This window comes from Bufo bufo, chromosome 4, assembly GCF_905171765.1.
Source record: "Bufo bufo chromosome 4, aBufBuf1.1, whole genome shotgun sequence".
Taxonomy (NCBI): Eukaryota; Metazoa; Chordata; class Amphibia; order Anura; family Bufonidae; genus Bufo; species Bufo bufo.
Window position 1 is genome coordinate 370,893,727 of NC_053392.1, and position 17,792 is coordinate 370,911,518.

At 44.0% G+C, this 17,792-nt stretch overlaps 1 protein-coding gene across 7 annotated transcripts in view; it reads right to left on the bottom strand.

Annotated features, from left to right (window-relative positions):
• Positions 1-7,518: 7,518 nt before the first annotated feature.
• The window catches only part of EPB41L2 (erythrocyte membrane protein band 4.1 like 2), a 179,759-nt gene continuing 169,485 nt past the window's right edge, over positions 7,519-17,792 (bottom strand). For all 7 annotated transcript variants that reach the window (XM_040429135.1, XM_040429136.1, XM_040429140.1 and 4 more), the window contains one exon: positions 7,519-8,075. The gene's annotated coding sequence lies outside the window, so the exon portion shown is untranslated. The remainder of the gene's footprint in view (positions 8,076-17,792) is intronic.

Here is a 17,792-nt window from a genome sequence, read left to right on the forward strand (position 1 = left end):
GATCACTTTGTGATGTAAGGTGACAAATTGCTTTTTTTCACACTTTTTTTAATGGTGTTTATCAGACTGGGTGGATCATGTGATATATTTATAGAGCTGACCGTCAATACCAATATGTCAATTTTATTTTTCTCTATTTAACTTTTTTTTAATTCCTTCCTTTTTTTTTTTTTTTACATGTGAAGCCTTTTATTTTAACACTTTTTTTTTTTTTTTCAATGCAAGACCTCTGGGGGACATTTAACAATTTTTTTTCACTATTGATTTCTCCTGTAACTGGGGCTGACATAGTAGCCCCAGTTACAGGGGAAATACACCCCCCAGAGAAGCTGTACAGCGGTATACTGCGCTGTACAGTCGTGGCCAAAAGTTTTGAGAATGACAAAAATATTAGTTTTCACAAAGTTTGCTGCTAAACTGCTTTTAGGTCTTTGTTTCAGTTGTTTCTGTGATGTAGTGAAATATAATTACATGCACTTCATACGTTTCTAAGGCTTTTATTGACAATTACATGACATTTATGCAAAGAGTCAGTATTTGCAGTGTTGGCCCTTCTTTTTCAGGACCTCTGCAATTCGACTTGGCATGCTCTCAATCAACTTCTGGGCCAATTCCTGACTGATAGCAACCCATTCTTTCATAATCACTTCTTTGAGTTAGTGGGTTTTTGTTTGTCCACCCGCCTCTTGAGGATTGACCACAAGTTCTCAATGGGATTAAGATCTGGGGAGTTTCCAGGCCATGGACCCAAAATGTCAACGTTTTGGTCCCCGAGCCACTTAGTTATCATTTTTGCCTTATGGCACGGTGCTCCATCGTGCTGGAAAATGCATTGTTCTTCACCAAACTGTTGTTGGATTGTTGGAAGAAGTTGCTGTTGGAGGGTGTTTTGGTACCATTCTTTATTCATGGCTGTGTTTTTGGGCAAAATTGTGAGTGAGCCCACTCCCTTGGATGAGAAGCAACCCCACACATGAATGGTCTCAGGATGCTTTACTGTTGGCATGACACAGGACTGATGGTAGCGCTCACCTTTTCTTCTCCGGACAAGCCTTTTTCCAGATGCCCCAAACAATCGGAAAGAGGCTTCATCAGAGAATATGACTTTGCCCCAGTCCTCAGCAGTCCATTCACCATACTTTCTGCAGAAGATCAATCTGTCCCTGATGTTTTTTTTGGAGAGAAGTAGCCTCTTTGCTGCCCTTCTTGACACCAGGCCATCTTCCAAAAGTCTTCGCCTCACTGTGCGTGCAGATGCGCCCACACCTGCCTGCTGCCATTCCTGAGCAAGCTCTGCACTGGTGGCACTACGATCCCGCAGCTGAATCCTCTTTAGGAGACGATCCTGGCACTTGCTGGACTTTCTTGGATGCCCTGAAGCCTTCTTAACAAGAATTGAACCTCTTTCCTTGAAGTTCTTAATGATCCTATAAATTGTTGATTGAGGTGCAATCTTAGTAGCCACAATATCCTTGCCTGTGAAGCCATTTTTATGCAACGCAATGATGGCTGCACGCGTTTCTTTGCAGGTCACCATGGTTAACAATGGAAGAACAATGATTTCAAGCATCACCCTCCTTTTAACATGTCAAGTCTGCCATTTTAACCCAATCAGCCTGACATAATGATCTCCAGCCTTGTGCTCATCAACATTCTCACCTGAGTTAACAAGACGATTACTGAAATGATCTCAGCAGGTCCTTTAATGACAGCAATGAAATGCAGTGGAAAGTTTTTTTGGGGATTAAGTTAATTTTCATGGCAAAGAAGGACTATGCAATTCATCTGATCACTCTTCATAACATTCTGGAGTATATGCAAATTGCCATTATAAAAACTTAAGCAGCAACTTTTCCTATATTTATGCAATTCTCAAAACTTTTGGCCACGACTGTACAGCCTCAGTGCAGGGCTGATCGAGGTCTGTGAAAGACCAGACAGCTCCTGTACTCACCCGGCTCCCGCGGTCACATGACCGCAGGGCACGGAACAGGAAGCGCTGTGTATACAGCGATCTAGAAGGCAGGGAAACCTGGTTACTGTCCCTGCCAGAAATGTCCATTCATAGATAGAGAACCACTTCCCGGACGTTTATAGTCAACGGGCGGACGGGAGGTGGTTAAAAAGATTGGGCATCATATCTCTTTTTATATAATGTGGTTTTCAGTTACAGCAGAAACTTTGATGAAAAAATTTTCAAACTGTATATCCATATTTTCAAAATTAATTTTAGTTATAGGCAAATATTGCTTGACTTTTTTTTTATAGTAAGTCAGTGGTTACAAACTAAGAAGACAGGTTAACCCACATGCAGTTGTGCATATATATAGGGGAGCAAATCCTGCACTTGTGGCCCGTTGCTAATGGCAATCCCCAGCACCTGTGATTTGCCCGCTGGCTCCTGGTGTCGCCCATGCGGCTCAGGTAGGAGAGTGTAGGGTCCCGGGCTACTTGAGAAACCTTGTCGTGGTGTCCGGGCTTAGACATGTTCTACACCGTAGGACATGTTGACTAATCTCTCAATTTTAAAATCAGTTTGAGGATTTAGTGATACTGCAGAGTGCACCTGTGTTTGTTATTGTTTTGTAAGTCAGTGGTTAGCACTGTTGCCTTGCAGCACAAGGGCCCTGTATCTGATCATAAGCATCATGTAACTCATCATCAGTGCAAGGGAAGAAAAGGAGGGGCCTTGCTAAAGTGGGGTTGACAGTCATGCACCTAGTTGCCAAATGACCAGAGCATGTAGATATAGGTCTACTACAACCTATATGTAAAGAGGCTGTCACCAGAATCAACCCTATGTACTGTAGCTTAACTACTTCTTATGAGGCAGAAAATAGAGTATATATTATAGTATAACCTTTTAATATGGGTTAAATAAAAGAAAACCTAAGATCTCTACATGCATGGTAGACCACTATACCACCAAGCTATAACTTTGCCAGTAATATTTAGATTCGATTTCTGAACGGATCTCAGTGTAGTGAAGCTACAGTACATAAAGTATAGATGATATGTAGATGCTAGGACACAGCTCCGTCAGCCTGCTGTCTAGCCCTGTCAATCAAACACTAATACTAGATGAAACTTTATGGCTGATCATGTGTACTTACTGTACATGTACTAATTTCTGCAGCATTTTATATGAAACAATATTTAAGTAACAACTTGCAACATGTTAAAGCGGCTCTGTCACCAGGATTAACCCTATTAAACCAGACATGCTGCCTGGTAGGGCTCCTCATGCTGATTAAAACTATAACTTTTAATTTGCCTGTATGATAAACAGCTGCCAAAATATCTACGTTTTAATGCACATGCAAATGAGACACACTCTTCCTGAGCTGTATAATAAGGATTGTTGTCCTGCTGGAAGGTGAACCTCTGCCCCAGTCTCAAGTCTTTTGCAGCCTCTAACATGATTGCCCCATCAAATCTGATCAGCTTCCCTATCCAGTCTGAAGAAAAGCATCCCCACAGCATAATGCTGCCACCACTAAGTTTCACGGTGGGGATGGTGTGTTCAGGATGATGTGCAGTGTTAGTTTTTTGCCAAACACAGCGTTTTGCATATAGGCCAAAAAGCAAAACGGGGCTTCTTATGGCTTGCTTTCAAAAATGTCTGTCTTCTTGCCACTCTACCATGAAGGCCAGATTTGTGAAGACTAACAGTTGTCATGTGGACAGATTCTCCCACCTGAACTATGGATCTCTGCAGCTCCTCCAGAGTGCCCAAGTGCCTCTTGGCTGCTTCCCTAATTAGTGCTCTCCTTGCCTGAGTTGTCAGTTTAGGTAGAAAGCCATGTCTTGGTAGGTTTGCAGTTGTGAAATACTCCTTCCAACAGTGCTCCATGAGATGTTCAGAGCTTAGGATATTTTTTATATCACCTACCCCTGCTTTATACTTCTCCACAACTTTATCCCTTACCTGTCTGGAATCTGGAACATTGGTTAAAAAAAAAAAAAAAAAAAAAATCAAGACTTTCCTTGACAAAAAATACATGTCATTGTTCCTAACCAGTTAAAACTCATGCAACAAAAATAAGGTAAGTGTTTACAGCGACATAAATGCCTCATTGGTAAATTGGTTTAGCTAGTTCTGTAAAATGGTAGAAATGGATAGGATTGCTAGAAATGGTTTATTATTACTTCCCTTTCTTGTGTGGGAGGAAAATTTCCTCTGTAATTTTTGTTGTTGAAAATCGCTGTATGAATACTGTAAACACAAATAAGAAGATGTGCAAAATTGTATGTATATATACACATGCTTTACTAAGAAATACTTACTTTCCTTTGCATATATAGTTTGTCATCATATCAGACAGATAACCAGTAAAACACTTAGTATTGTTAAAGGTTTTTCAAGTAAAACGTGAACACACATTTTACACTGTTTATAAATATCTAATCTATTAGAGTACTACCTCTTGGACCATCACAGATTACGAGACTGGGGGCCCATAACCTGTGAAGCACTTCCCCGAAATGATCAGAGCAGCCGGTCGGCCATGAGTGCGACTGCTTCATTATTTTCTATCGGGGCTCCGGAGATAATCAAGCATTGTACTCTGCTCTCTCTGGAACTCCCAAAGAAATTAATAGAGCACTGTGGTGGGCTTTAATACTACTAGGGATTCTTACTACAGGAGGCATTATGGAGGGCTTTATAACTACTGGGGGACTATGGAGAACATCATTATAAGTATGAAAAACTATGGGTGCATTATTCCTATAAGGGGCACTATTACTACTAAGGGCACTCTGGGGCATAATGATTACTATTGGTGGGACATTTGGAAGCCCTCTTACTGTGGGGGCACCCTGGAACAGTCAGTTTAGCACATTTTTTGGGGACACTGTTTGCTGCACTATTACTGGAAAGGGAGGGTTTCTTTAACTGCTCATATCTTGAGAATGGTAGCCGCTACAGATGTGGTCTTGTTTGAAAGCTTGCAATGACAGTTTTCAAACAAGAACAGAATCACAGCATTATCTCCACTACATTGGGAGATATAGCTGTTAGAAATTGTGTCGGTAGTGAAAGCAGTGAAACCTGCTTTTAGGCTGGATTCACACGTCCGTGTGATACCGGCCTGGATTTCTTCTGAGTGCAGGAGCGCACGGCGTCATTAGTTGCTATGACGCCGTGCGATTTCTGCTGCCACAGTACAGCAACACACTGGTATAGATCATATAGCAACCAATGACGCCGTGCGCTCCTGCACTCAGAAGAAATCCAGGCCGGTATCACACGGACCGTGTTCCACAGACATGTGAATCCAGCCTTACTTGCAGCTTCAATCACTGCCAACCTGAAAAATAAAAAATATATACACTAAGGGGCACGTTTATTAAGATCAGCGTTTTAGACGCTGGTCTTAATAAACCCCTAAACTGGCGGTGGATCAGCTGGAGTTATGAAGAGGTGCCAGTCATGTGACCAGCAATCAGACTTTCCAAATAACACAGCATCTTATGTGTGGACAGGAAGTCAGTTTCTCTATGTATTGCTATGGGAGCCTCAATGTCAGTCAGGAATTAATAGAGAAGTACTGAATTCCTGTCCTGTGTCAGTTGGAAATCAGGGTGTTGGTCACAAGACACAGATAAGGATCAAAAGGGAGGTTATAACACACAAATACCATCACTGATGAGAAGATTACATTCACTACAGATTACATCTAACAGGTCAGAGAATAAAAAAAATTGCGGGAGTTCTTTAGTGTGACTTAGGAAGTTAAGGGATATTTGGGTTGTTATAAGTTATCCCCTATCCACAGGATATTAGATCTGTGCAGGTTCTACCATGAGAACTGGGACCCCGTATCCCTCAGAGCCCCCCAAAATGAACACTATGGGGGTTCTGGAAATAGCAGAGCACGGTATTCGGCTGTTTCTGGAACTCTTGTAGAGATGAATGGAGTGGCAGTGCACATGCCTGACCTGTGGCTCTGTTCATTTCAGGGACCTCCAAAGGGTACGGAGCCGCCATTTTTGTGCTCGGTCGAGGTTCCAGCTGTAGAACCCCCACCAATCTAACAGTTAACCCCTATTCTAAGGGTACAGGATAACTTGTAACAACTGGAATACCCTTTTAAGGAGCATTTCCAACTAAAAAAGTAAAAATGATAATATACAGTATGAGCAGTAAATCAAAGTTAAAGCTATTTCAGTATATTGTTAAGTTTTTTTTATAGACATACGGTATTAACAATTGTCTACTTATTTTTGCAACAGTGACAAGAGGAAATGTAGTCATGTTGGTCATCACCAAAGGGCTGATTCGCATACTCTGTCGGCAGACAGTTACCTCTGCAGATCCCTCCGCTGCACGTGCATGATCAACTTGGCTGAAAACACATGTATTCCCAGTATGAGGGGAGAAAGCCACTGTCAGAATTTTCTGGCAACATCTTATCTCTCTGAGAACAAAAGGATCGGAAACATGAAATCAAACTGTCTCCTCTGGCATCTGCCATCAAGGCAGTGTCGGTAGGCCCCCATTCACATTACCTGATTGGCTCGTTCCACTGTTTGGCCAAATAATGTGTATAGCCAGCTTGAGTTACGAGGTATTCCACCTGAACAGGTGCAGTAACTATGCAGAGCACCTGATCTGTGGACATTTTTAAAATCGTAAAACAACTTACAGGTACAAGGAGAATCTAGATTCTCTCTTTTTGCAAATGAGCCTATGCCATAGTGGAAGGCGATCTTCAGTTATTCAGACATCACACTTTTTCATTCATTTTAGCCAAGAAACAGGGCAGGGAAAATGTTCACGTGTCCAATGCATATTTTCTTTATTAGATTTAGAAATATTTAACAAGTAGCTAAACACGTACAAGTATTCAATAGGATAAACAAACTTTATTTTAACAGTTATACAGAAAGCAAAATATTCTTAATACATCTTGAAGCTGCTATAAATCTAATTTGGCATTTTAACTATACACGGTCAACTGTAAATCAGGACGAGAGACAAACCGTACACATTTTGCTAGTGGGAACCAAGGTGGGTATGTAGTCATTGGCAAATTCAGAAAGTGCAGTCATCTTCCTGCATGCCAAAATTGTATAAATCAATACAAAGCATTGAAAACGTACATCAGTTTAACTATGCTTCTGACAGCTCTACCATGTACACATAGATAAAAAAGAAGTGAATGCAATAACAATGGTCTTATATGACACATTAACAAACAGCACAATATTGCTTGAAGCTGCCAAATGCTTACCTTCTTTTGGCAGAGATGATACCCAGGTATCACCTTTTCTGGAATGTTTTTTTTAAGCTGTCTTTCTCCTAAACGGAGAGTCAGTGTTCATTGCTAGCTGGACAGCATTGATTGAACAGACGATATGTAGCTGTTGCCGTCCCTCTTATGACTGACTGCCTACCGCGAAGCAATAAAAACCTCAAATTCATAGACAATGTCCGCTGGAAAGATTTTAAAATGACATTTTAAAAAGTCGCTTTGTATCAGTGTGATCTCATGCTCGTTTTTGTTATCTGGAAGTAAACCTTTAAAACACAAGTGCTGGTAGAAAAAACACCAATGAACGTGAAAGAGGAAACTGTAAGAAATGTGTACAAAAAATGCTGTTCTCTAAACATATACTTCACCTGAATATTCTGTAAATATGGAAATGGCCTCACAAAGAGGCTTCCATTAAGACAAAAGTTTAAAAGAAGAAAAAAAAAAAAAAGTGGGAAAACTACATTTGTTACACAGATTTCGGCATCCTCGGATGAGAGGTCTGTTTGTTTTTTTCTCTTTTTAAAAGGATATTGTTCACAAACATACAACCAAGAATTACAAAAATAGAAAGTAGTTGTGCAAACAAAACTCTACTATAAAGCTATGAATGTTAGGAAGTGGTTATAAAAATTAAACAAGCAGAAAAGGAGTGAAAAAGAGCAAGTCAGGTGTTAAGCTGAGGTTGAACGTTGGCATCTTAACCTTCAGGTGTCCCGTCATGCTTGCCGATCCTGGTTACAACTTTCGTAACATTAGCAGCAGGACACAGTTGTGTGGTAGAAATTCCTTCATGCTGTAACCTTGAACTTTACTCTGAAAAGACACATACAAATAGAAGAAATTTACAATGTACTGTAAGATACTACAAAGGATGGGAAATACTTTTATTTCTATTGTTCAGCTCTGTTATAGGAGCAGGCAAACGAAAATCACAGAAGAGCTGAAGCCGTCAAATGACAAACTAATGGCGCCTGATGGATCCCATTAGCTATAATGAGATCCGTCGGGTTCCCCTTAGAAAAATTGGAAGCTTAGGCTGAGTTCACAATTCAGTTTTTTGATCAATTACCACCATCAGTTATTGTGAGCCAAAACCATGTGCAGGTCAAAAACACAGAACAGGGGGAAATCATTCCATTGTACCTGATCTCTGTGTAGACTCCACTACTGGTTTTGGCTCACAATCACTTATGGAAATAGCTGACCAAATAACTGAAGTGTGAACTCAGCCTTGGGGCTCATTCACACGACCGTATGAATGAGTCTGCATCACTTCCGCAATTTTGCGTAACGGGTGCGGACCTATTCATTTCAATGGGGCCGCAAAAGATGCGGACATCACAACTTGTGCTGTCCGCATCTGTTGTTCCATTCCACGGGCCCGCAAAGAATATAGAGCAGGTCCTATTCTTGTCCGCAATCACGGACATTTCTATAATGGGCCACCCGATCCGTTACGCAAATTGTGGAACGCACACAATGTTTTGTGGAACTGCAATTTGCGAATCTCAAAACACGATGCGGTCGTGTGAATGCTCCCTTCCAGAAAAAATAGCGCAGAGTGCTGTACCATTTTGACTGTCTTTTTTATGAAACCAGCAACAGAGGCCCCTAACAGAGCATCTGACGCAAATGTGAAAGACTTATTTGGATATTCACAGCAAGTAAAATTTATCATAACAGATCACTTGCTAAACAAGATCCATAGCCTGAAAGCACAAGTATAAAATTCCTCAATGAATGGCAGTACAGCTACATAAGGATCTAAGACTAAAGACTCAAGGAATAACAAGACATGTAGGAATGCCCACAAATTAAAGGACTTGCGTTCACTAATGTCGCTGCACCTAGATACTGTTAACGTTATTTACTCCTAAAATTGCAAGAAAAGAAAAAAAACGCAGTGCCAAATTTGTGGTTTTCTGGTCACAATGTCCCTTAAAAAAAATAATATAATGGATTTTTGTACTTACCGTTAAATCAGTTTCTCATTCAATTCATTGGGGGGACACAGCACCATGGGTATACGCCCAGCTACCACTAGGAGGCAACACTAGATATGAAAAAGTTTGGCTCCTCCCACGTGGGGTATACCCTCTCAACAGACACTAGGATAATCAGTTTGTACCAATAGCAGTAGGAGAGAGAAACAAAAGCAAAGAACCAACATGTCCTGGACCGGGGAAGGAAAAAAGAACAGCAGCCCGGTGACAAAGAGAAATTAAAACAAAGTGTGGGATCTGTGTCCCCCAATGAATTGAAAGAGAAACCGATTTTACGGCAAGTACAAAAATCCAATTTTCTCGTTAATGTCATTGGGGAACAGAGCACCATGGGACATCACAAAGCAATCCCCGGTGGTGGGAAGGAAATCTCATGCAAAATGTTGGGCACACAGGTGCAGGAGAACCATGTGTCACAACAGGACCAGGAGAGGCCATAGCATGAAATGGTAGATAGAGAAACTAAGGAACTGAGCCGAGAGGCTCCAGGATCAGGAAGTGTCCAAAGAAAAAAAATAATGGGAGACCGCCAGGATCCCAAGGACAAGTGCCTAGGAAAAAAAGGCATATGCAAGAAAGGAACAGAAGGGAAACACCCAGCTCCACCAAAGGTGGCAAAAATAACAAGCTAGAGAATAGGGCGCAGGGCTAGATATCTTGCGTAAGAACCAACAGTTGAACAAGTGCGCACTAGAGAGCGCGAGGAAGGATCTGAAAGAACCAGGGCTCCCCCTGAAGAAACAGTAGAGCAGCACAACCGGAAGGAGTCTGTTGGTAATGACCTAGTGCTCTGCATATAGAAGGATGCTTCATGAGGAGGATCTCCAAGAAAAATTAGACTATGAGGGAACCTGGCAGGAGAGAAAATGCCTGGGAAAAGGACAGGAGCAGTCCTGAACCAAGGAAAAAACTTCCTGGAGTCAAGCTTAAAAGGAAGACCCTGTGGACCACCACTCGGCAAAAGGAACGCGATTCCATAAGGCCTGGAAGCAAGTGAACCCGATCAGTAAGAGGACACGGAAAGGAAAAAACTCTAAATTGTTTCAGACCCAAAACATGGCTTGTCCGTGGCAAACACCATGTGAAGGCCAGGGTAGAGCGGAAACAAGGAAGCACTGGAGGCTGAACGACTGAGGGAAAGAATAGCAAAGACTCACCATGGGAAGGGTGCAAGACTCCTTCCACTGCAGGCAGGTGAGAAAAGAGAAACACCCTAGGAGAATGTGGAAACCAGAGAAAGCAGCCAACCTTTGGAGGAGAAGGGGGTTCTCGGTAATGGCCAGGAGAAGGGAAGGTAAAGACATGCTTCCCATACAAAAGAGGCGGGAATCGAGCCTCAGAAATGTAAATGTAAGACCAGAGAAATCCCTGGCCACATGAAGTCTCAGGAAAAAAGGAACCAGTCACAGGCCCTGGTAATACAAATGGAGACACACTCGTCTGAGAGATATTGGAGTAGAAGAGAGAGGACTCCAAACAGCTTAAAGAGGAATAGTTCTCAAATCGAGGGAAAGCTCCATCCCAGAAGTGGCCAATACGAATGTAAATAGCAAACCTGAGGAACAAACTCCCAGGTACTAGGACCTGAACCTGGGGAGACAGGAATAGAGGTTAGAATCTCAAGCGGGAAACAAGTCTATGGGGACCCAGGAGGGAAAAGAACCAAAACAGGGCCTAAAGAAGCAGCTTTCATACAGAGCATATGCGGTCAGAGATGCCATGAGTAGCTTCCCCAGAGGGAACCAGCCAGCTAGATGGTCTAAGAATCATTGGGGCAGGGACTCCAAGCAGGATTACCCAGTCAGAAGCTTAAGTAGGGTCCACAGAACTGGACCACATGAGGACAATAATAGCCAGATTATCAAAGGAAAAATGAAATGTAGCAACTATAGGGGAAAAAAAAAAACATCAGCCATGGTTAACCAACCATCCCAAGTGTAGTGACTAGCATACTGTATAACACTGCCCCAGAAGGGGCAAGTACAGCACCCTTGATTTTGTAAAAGAATCGCCAGACATCCATATGTCAGAAAAGGATGCAGTATTCGCCTGGGGAAGCTGGGAGAGACTACATTGACATGTAGAAACCAGCTACCAGCAGAGCACAATGAAACCCCCAAGGAAGGGGGAAGAAACTGACAGGTGCAGATAACAGCAAGGCTCAAGCGAACGGCACTTCTGTCATGTAGCACACTAATCAGAGAATATAAGGGAGTACCAAGAACGCCCGGACCATGGAAGAACTACGGTACTATGTCCGATACCAGAGTGAGCAGCGGAAAATTCCACCCACCAAGTAGGTGTGTGGTGCTCACTAGTCCTGTCACAGCCATATCAGAGAGGTCAGCAATGACCCGAAAACAGCAGTATCGGCTGGTGCTCACAATGCTTCGTATCCCTGCAGGATAGAACATCCAGTGGTGATCCAGGTACTCTTCCAGGAATGGACCATGAAAACAAAGCAGAGAGGCAGTAACAACAACGCGAGTACTCCATCCATGAAATGGGGTAACGCGGCAGTGCAGAATACAGTAGTACTTTATAGGGTTGACAAAGAACAAACCTAGCATGATAGTCAACCTGCCCATGGCGGATGGAGTGTGGTTGTCTAGTGCATAACAGGACTGCAGTCTTGTTAAATAGTGCATCAAGCAATAAAGTAAAAATCATGTCTAGTACAGGGGCAATGAGAAGACTTTGTGCACTCAAAGGGCCTGGTTCAGGAGGTACTGCATCGGGTGTCAGATCTGAACAGGTCAGCCATATACTGGATCTAACAATTGCAACTCTACTCCGCCCAAGAAGGGGGGAACATATGGTTACCAGGTACATACTACAACCAGGATGGTTTGTCAAATACAGCGCCTTGAGATAGTACAAGTACACTGCCGAGGACGACAGCAATGGGTGCCAGATGCATACTAGAACCAGAAAAGAGTGATGAATACAGCGTCTGGGGATAGTACCATCACTCCGCATGAAGAGGGGCCACATCATTGCCAGCACACATTAGAGCCAGGAAAGGGTAATGCAGGAGCAGTATGGGCCACAGATTGTACCAATAGGGCACAACACTTGGAGATACTACAAATACTCTGCCTGAGAATGGGAGTAATTTCGCTGCATGGTGCACACTATAATGAGAGTGGAGATATGGCTACAGCATCTGGAAATGGTATAAATACTCCGCTTGATAAAGTGGTAGTATGACTGCGTGATGCACACTAGAACCAGACAGGAGTAATGGCTACAGCATTAGGAGATGGTACAGGTACTCTACTTAATAAAGGAGTAATACGGCTGTGTAGTGCAGACTAAAACCAAAAAGGTGTAATGGCTACAGAATCTGGAGATGGCACAGGTACTTCACCTAAGAATGGAGCAATGTGGCTGCATGGTGCACACTAGAACCAGATAGGTGCAATGGCTACAGCATCTGAAGATGGCATTTGTACTTCGCCTGATAAAGGAGAAATACGGCTGCATGGTGCACACTAGAACCAGACAGGTATAATGGCTACAGCCTCTGAAGATGGTACAGGTACTCCACCCAATAATGGAGTAATATGGTGCATGGGGCGCATTAGAACTAGACAGGTGAAATGGCTATAGCATCTGAAGATGGTACAGGTACTCCGCTTGATAAGGGAGTAATATGGTTGCGTGGTGCACACTAGCACCAGGATGGTGTATTGGCTACAGCATCTGGAGAAGTAATACGGTGGCCTGGAACACTGACTAGTGTTGAAAATAGCCCCTGGTAATAGTGGAATTACTCCAGCAGAAAAGGAGATACATTGGAACCAGAAAAGTCTGCCGGAGACAGCATTTGGCAGTGGTAATAGTACCCCCCTGTGAAGGGGAAGGCGTACATAACTGGGACACCACATAGGTGTGCCGGCGTGCTAAACACAGTGGCGGGTAAAGCACCACCTAATGGAGAGGCAGCAAGCTGACTTACCTGTATGGATAATTACCTGTGCAACCAGGGGAGTGCCATCTGACAATCCTGGAGAGGAGAAGTTCCTCAGTGGACATTTGTCTTTGACCACCCAGAGAGATTCTGTATGGTGGAAGACCTCCTGATGCTCTGTTCAGAGTCCAAATCGGTGCAGAGGAGTTCCCCGATGAGGCAGGAGAAACCTGAGGCGTTTCCCTCAGTGCTAGTCCCGTCCTGGGAGGAAACCAGGATGCAGGGGGTGAGCGGGACCTATGAGGAGAGACCCTAGGCAGCTATTGGACTCTGCCCCCTGATATGAACCGAGGCAGGCAGCAAAGTACTCCCAGGGGAAGCCGGTGCTGCCCAATGAGGGCAGGGATATGTGTCCTGGAAGTGACCCGAGGACACAGAAGAGGAGCAGGACCTAGTTGAGACAACCCTAGGTCAATTACTCGACCTGGTGTCTGAGCGTGAGCGTGCCCAGTCAGCAGAGGAGTCCCTGGGGGGGGCGTGGGACAGGGAAGGGGTCCATTCAGGAGGGACCTACGCAAAAGGGGGGAGCCCTGAGAGAGCCTGCGGACAAGTTACTGCGTACAAAGAGGGGAAGGCTAACTGCATAGCAACCTCCTATTGCAACGGGCGCAGGTAGTACGTGGCGACCCCGGGGGGAGGCTGCGACAGACAGTCTACTCAGGAAGAGGACATGGAGGCTTAGGGTAAGCTTTAAAAGCAAAAAAGTTGCCAGCCAGAAGCTGCCCTACTGGACCCCAGGTGCTGTCCCGCAGAAGAGGTGCTGCAGCAGCCACAGAACATGCAGGAAGCTTGCAGGAGAGATACCAGGAGATCTCCAGAATACTGGAAGAGTACCTCCAAAATGGAGGGCCCAGAAGCAGAGAAGCAAAAACTCCACCCCCAGGCAAAGCACGCACTTAACTGTGATAGGAGGGGCAGGGGACCCCTACCATGAGTCGAGACGGTGAGGGGTCCAGAAAAAAGCCCAGGAAGCGGCCTGGGGGAGCCGGGAGAAGGCGGCCTAGATGGAGGAAAAGCCGGAGTCTCGATTTATGAAGTGGCCGAAAAAGGTGTGCAGTCGGCGGGTAGGAACCGCTGAAAAATGGGGCCCCTCCGGAGAAAGAAAAAACAGGTGGGGGGGCGCCTTCTGTGGGAAAGCGACACATGGGGAGGGGAAAAACAGGGCAAAAGGAGTACCTGGGACCCGGGTACAGGCCAGAGAAAAATGCGGTCTAGTCCAGGCCGAAGCAGGGGACTAAATTAGAAGGAGAGGCCGAGGAAGCGCACTAGAACCAGGATGGTGAGGAGTGGGTGGCCAGGGAGGAGAAGGGAACCCAGAAGGGAGGAGAAAAAAGCATCCCACGAGGATGGAACAGGGAGAAGAAAAAAAGGGGGCCGGGAAACAAAAGACCACCAAAAAATATAGTATCCCATCCCCTGGCCAGGAAAGGGAGGCTAACCCGGGGGACCCTATGGAGCAGGGGACGCAGGGAAAAATACTTACCATCCGGTGTCTTCGGGCACCGCAGGGTCACCCCTTCAGCAAACTTGCACATATGTGGGATTGCCAGCATGCCACTGCGGATGCAGTAAAGGGGGACTGGGTGACCATCGAGGTACTCAAAGTACGCGCCTGCAGGGGGTGCAACTAAAGTGGTTATCCACGATGGAGCCCCATCCTGCAGCAGGCACAGACCTACAGACGAAAAGGAAAAAGGAATAAAATATAAAAGAATAAAAAAAAAATTAAAAGCAGCAAAACCTGCAAAAAAAAAACAAAAAAAAAAAAACAGCAGGTCATGTCTACCTCTTAAGGACACTAGACTAAAACTGATTAGCCTAATGTCTGTGGACAGGGTATAGCCCACCTGGGCAGAGCCAACATTTTTTATATCTAGTGTCGCCTCCTAGTGGTAGCTGGGCGTAAACCCATGGTGCTGTGTCCCCCAATGACATTAAAGAGGACCTTTCATGCGATTTTATTAAGGGAGCTCTATACCTGTTCTTGCGGGGTACCCTGCTTGATTTTTTTAAAATATGCCTCCTACGCCCTGCTGGATTTCTCCCGCTCAGTATGCTAATACAGGGAGGAGGAGACGCCAGGGTTTCTCAATGGGTGTCTCCTTGTTCCTGGCTGTAGCGCTGTCCAACCTCCCTGGCTGTGACGCTCTGCGATTGGACAGCGCTACAGCCAGGGGAGAAGGAGACACCCATTGAGAAACCCTGGCGTCTCCTCCTCATTGCTCCGACTCAGTATTTGCATACTCAGCGGGAGAAATCTGGTGGGGCACAGCGGGGCATAGAAGGCATATTAAAAAAAATAATAATCAAGCAGGGTGGCAGCATCAGCGAGTACAGGTATATATCTCCCTTAATAAAATCTCATGAAAGGTCCTCTCTAACGAGAAATTAAAATTAGCCCTGACACACACCCCCAATCATACAAACCCCACAAAACAGTTGGAATTATTTTCCAATACTATCTCACAGGTTTTTGTAAAGCAACCAGCTTACATGAAAAAGCACTTTACACTCTCCATAAGAAAAGACCAGACTGAATAACAGACCTGGGATTTTTTAATAGTTTATAAGTTCGTATTTCATAGGATAAAGAACATTGCTCCGGTCATGCCTACTTCACCACCTTGTTTATGCACTGTTTACCCCTGCTCTGCCTACCTTTACCAGCATCTCACATAATCCAATAAAGTGTCGGATGCATTTTATTGCCGAAAAGTGCTATTCCAGTTACAAAATTTCTCAGCAAATTAAAAGAGGAAGACTGTGGCAGCACAGTTATGGGGCATGAAGACATTTCTCAACTATATACTCTTACTTATTCTTCCCAAACTGCAATACGTCCTCCTAAGCTAATCTGCATACCCATAGGCATTATTGTTGAAGTAGTCAGTAGGCATCATCTAGTGCTGAAGAGACGGCCACTATCCCATTACATATCAGAAACTACAATGAACAGCTACCAGTACTGACTGAACAAATCAATGCCCTTAAAGCACCCGCTACAATATTCACTGCAAAACTGTCAGTTCAGTTGTCAATTCCCATACGTAACAAACACTGCCTCGTCTGTTCTAGTTTTAATAAATGACCCCACACTGCTCATTTACAGGGCCTTGTTAAAGGGGTTGTCTCATCTCACCGTTACCAAGTCCTGACAACCAGATGGCCAGGAAACAGTGGATCGGGCCTGCTCTGCTATTGTCTGGCCATCTGTTGTCAGGCCTTAGCAACAGCGACAACCCCTTTAAAGACCCAGTGCAGCTAAAGAATCCACTATGTTATATATGGGTCACACTGCACTCATCCTATTATATCCATGCAGAAATTATTATGAAGGTGCATGGAGATATGCGACCTAAATCTTCCCTAGACTGGCTAAAATAAAACTGCAGTCACAAATAATACTTCATGTGATGCAAAATCCACGGTCCAAATACAAATAGCTTGCCAAAATGATGGCAGAGAGACACTAATTTGGGTAAAGGACTCGCAACTGTAATTGTCATTGTGTTTCGCTGTCAGATAAATTGCTTAAGCACTGTAAAATGTATCTTACACCCTTTATCCAGGATCTTAAAATTGGTATCCCAAAATCATTCAGAGATGTTAAGCTAATGTAAGGGGATTGAAAAAGTGACACAGCAGTATATACCAAAAGAGAAAGGCTTAACTGATTCAGGTCCGGAATATTTTGGTCTTTAAGGACCAGACACATCTTCGCGAATAATAGTTTTAACAGCTGCAAGTTTCATTTTTTAGCTGTGATTTTTATGATGCACTCCCGTTTTTTAAAAAGAGTCACTTTTGTTTCAAAATATTGCATAAATCAATCACAGCAGAGCAGAGTAAGGGTGCATCCACACGACCGTATAAATGGATCTGCATCCGTTCCGCAAAGCGGACCCATTCATTTCAATGGGGCCGCAAAAGATGCGGACAGCACACCGTGTGCTGTCCGCATCCGTTGTTCCGTTCAGTGGCCCCGCAAAAAAGATCGAACAGGTCCTATTCTTGGACAAAAGCGCGGGTGAAACCCATATGCCCCAAAAAACTGCAACTTCCCAGTGGACTCCTGTCTACGATTATTTACGGCAAACTCTGCCAAAGACAAAAACGAGGACCACTCCTTCTGGTTCTCAGAGACAAAACATCTTAAGTCTCCAGACTCTGATTCGTGTGCTCCGTCTGTCCGTTTGACTGAGGATGAAAAGCAGAAGAAAAAGACAGTTGTACCACCAGCAGAGTACAGAACGCCTTCCAGAATCTGGATACAAACTGAGTCCCCCGATCCGAGACCACATTAGAGGGAATGCCATGAAGTTTCTCAATGTTGTCAACACAACACTTGTGCAGGTGTTTTAGCATTAGGTAGGGCAGGTAATGCAATAAAATGCACCATTTTACTAAAACGATCAACTACCACCAAAATAACCGTCTTTCCTGATGAATTAGGCAGATCCGTGATAAAATCCATAGATAAGTGGGTCCATGGTCTGGATTTTTTATTTTATTTGTTATAAAGGTTTAGTTACTCTTTAAGGGTCTGATCTGAAG